The sequence below is a fragment of the Fukomys damarensis genome, unplaced genomic scaffold, assembly GCF_012274545.1.
Source record: "Fukomys damarensis isolate Sample0158 unplaced genomic scaffold, DMR_v1.0_HiC HiC_scaffold_9, whole genome shotgun sequence".
In the NCBI taxonomy this organism is placed as follows: Eukaryota; Metazoa; Chordata; class Mammalia; order Rodentia; family Bathyergidae; genus Fukomys; species Fukomys damarensis.
In genome coordinates, this window is record NW_022900921.1 from 29,048,496 (window position 1) to 29,051,834 (window position 3,339).

The 3,339-nt window shown below is 40.9% G+C and overlaps 1 pseudogene; it reads right to left on the reverse strand.

Annotated features, from left to right (window-relative positions):
* Window positions 1-416: 416 nt before the first annotated feature.
* LOC104855287 lies at window positions 417-2,728 on the reverse strand (annotated as a pseudogene).
* Between the last annotated feature and the right edge of the window lie 611 nt (window positions 2,729-3,339).

A 3,339-nucleotide genomic window follows, 5' to 3' on the forward strand; every position in this document is an offset into this window, starting at 1 on the left:
CAGACTCAGTTTCTCTTAGTTGTAGGACTACCCTGACAGAAGACAGTCTGAGCCTGTATTTTAGGGCAGTCTTTGGATAATTTTTTTTTCTCATGTCAAGTTTATTAAAACTTGAGCAGTACAAATTATTCAGCTTGTAGATTATTAAAAGATCAACTCAGTGAAGTCCACATTAATAAAGCAAGCACAGGGCCAGGGATTTAGCTCAGTGGTATCATGCCTGCCTGGCAAGTACAAGGTCCTGAGTTCAATCCCTGGTACCACCCCCACCAAACAAAACAACAAAAGCAAGAAACACACAAAACAAGACAGACATAAAATAACCCCAAAACAATGAAAACAACGTAGAGGATATTCACCAGCAAATCTCTAAACCCTAAATTTTGAGACAAAAGAAATAAATTTACACAACTCACTCAACCACTTTTGTCTTCTTCTGTTCCAGGGCTTGATTCACAATCAAATTTTTTGTTTTTATCAGGTACATGGTCAATTCTTAAGCCTTTGCTGTTTTGTTTTCATTTTCTACTGAAGATCTGGTCTTCTCATCCTCTGTTTTTTTGTTTTTGTTTTTGTTTTTTTTTTTGATGTGGAGGACTTTAATTCACTGGCTGCTTTGTTTTATTTTTGAGAATGGACTTTGATCTCTATCAGTCTTTTTTCCCCTGTTACTACTTGAGTTATCATAATTTTTAGAGAACATTCTTTTTTCACTCTAGAATTTCCTTTTCTGGATGAGCTCTTACTTTCCTGATTTCTATGTTTTTCCTTGTTTCTGCTATGACTTTCTTCTCTCTCTGAGCTCCAGGAATCTCTGCTCCTTTCCTATCTTTACTTCTCAGTCTTCATGGAGTTCCTCTTCTCTCTCAGCTCTGTAACCTTCCTCTTCTCCTATACTCCTCTCTGTAACTATGGGACTCCTTGCTTCTGCCGCAGTCTCTGTCACGACTTCCGGACTGTACTTTTTTGCTCCCCACCCTATGTCTGCTTCTTTGTTTTCTTCTACTGTTGTAACTGTGTTTACCTTTAGCTGTATCCCATTCTCTACTCCTGGACTGTGCGCCTCTTTTTTTTTCTTTCTTTTTTTTTTTTTTGCTATGATTGCTCTCATCACTTTTTGAATCTTTCTGCTTAGACTTCTCTTTACTACTACTCCTTTCTTGATCTTTTCTTTCTTTCTTTCTTTTTTCAAACATCTTTTCTTTTAGAATCAGATTTCAGGGCTGGGGATTTAGCTCAGTGGTACTTGCCTCCTAAGCACAAAGTCCCGAGTTTGATCCCCAGTGGGTGGCGGCGGGGGGAGAATCAGACAGGTTTTCTTTTCTTCAATATTCTAGTGGTCCCTTTCTTTACTCCTCATCCTCAACCTCTTTTCTCCATGGCTCTTATACTTTGAACCTCTTTGCTTACTCTTTGAGTTTTCTTTGCTCTTACTTCTACTTTTAGTTTTGGCCCCTTCCAACACTTTGGTTTTATTATATTTTCTTTTTCTGAATTTCTTCCGATTTCTTTCTCTTTGCTGTCAGATTTGTGAACTTTAACTTTCTTTTCTTTTTCATTTCTTCTCTTTGGACTTTGAGACACATGCCTGTGATCCAGTTATTTTTCTCTCTTTTACTCTAACTGGGCTCCTTCGAGTTTCATTTCATTCAATTCTCTTACCCATCTTTCCCCACTGGATACCCTCTTTCATTGAACTCTGCATGTCTTACCTCCAATGTGGAGGAGCCTCACTATGCCCCAAACAGTCCCTTGATCTGGAAGGAGTTTGATTACACCTTGGTCCGCTTCTTTTAATTTTCCTCCTAGGCCTAGTTACTAAGAGTTGTCTCTGGTATGAAGCAGGCTGGGAGTTAGACATATCACACACACACACCTGTTCTGTTTTTTGTTTTTTTGTACCGGGAATCGAACTCTGGACCTTGCATTTGCATTTGCCAGGCAGGCATGGCATCACTGAGCTACCTCCCTGGCCCTTTCTTGTTCTGTTTTTCCATTCCTTATTGTCAGCATTAAGAGGACTTTTTCTCATGAAGAATCTATTTTCTGGTACAGGAGGGATCTCTTCTGCACAGACGGTAGACTGGGGTGGTACTTCAATATTTCCAGCCTCACTTTCACTAGATGCACTTTTCTTTTTCTTCTTTTCTTTCTTATTTTGGGAATTTTTCCTATGCTGTTTCTTTTTAAAAAACTTTTCTTCAGAAGAACTTTCAGACTCAGAAGAACCAGAAGAGGACTGAGAATCACTTGTGCTCTCTAAATCACTGGGTGATGATGATGATGATTTATGCCTTTTCTTTTCGTTTTAAACTTTTAGATTTTGGGAATCAGCTCTCCACAGCTGAATAGCCACACCTCAGCGAGCTGTGAACCGTTTGTGTCTTTGCTGCTGTTGGCTATTGGCAAAGGAAATTCTTCATTGCGTTTAACAGCAAAACTCTCATCTTCAAAAAATCCTCCATAGATTCTCTTCCTCCTGCATTTTCTTCTCTGAAGTCAACACCCTGCACCATAAAATCCTTACAAAGTCTGTACAAAGGACAACTCTTATAATGACATGGCTTCTGAGTTGATTTTCCTGTCTCCTCTCCTGTACAAAGACAATAAAAATCCTCACATGTCTTGGGGTACACATCAGAAGACAATTCAAAGACCACTCTTCCAGCAGGTTGGTTGTTATGGCAATAGCAAAAAAAAATCGAGGATGCTGAACTTTTATTCCCATGGTTCCAACACTTCAATCTTTAAATTGGGGAAAAAAAAAAAAAAAAAAAAAAGCACTAGGGACAATTGAGCCAAGCCAATCTTTTTATTTGATTCTGAAGCATCAAAAAAAGGCCTAGCTCCCTGGAGTTCAGGCCACTGTCATTGTCACATATTACGATTTGTGAGGCAAAATGTGTCAGGGAGCGAGGTGCCCCAGGGGGGCAGTTGGAGGAAGGGCTGTTTCCTAGGCCCAAGAGGCTGGGCTGGAAACTGTCTACTGCCTTCCAGGGAGTTGATCTGGTGCAGAGCCTGCTGTGGGCTCAGGCAGTCCATATACCTCAGGGAAAGACTGTTAACTCAGACCCAGGGCCCTTCCTGCTCTCCTATCCAGACTCCCATGAGGGTAGTGTGCTGTGGGATTTCCACTCCTTTTTTTTTGGAAGCCAGAGTGGCTCCTGGGAGTGAATTTGTCTTTCTGGTTGGAAGACCTCCAGCTAGTCTTTCTCTCTCCTCTGACATGCCGTGTGAGTCAGCATCCCCACCTCACAGACACGACGCTCAGAGAGTTGAAGCCACTTGGCCAAGGTCACACAGTTAGAAAGAGAGAGAATCGGGATTCAAACCCATCTG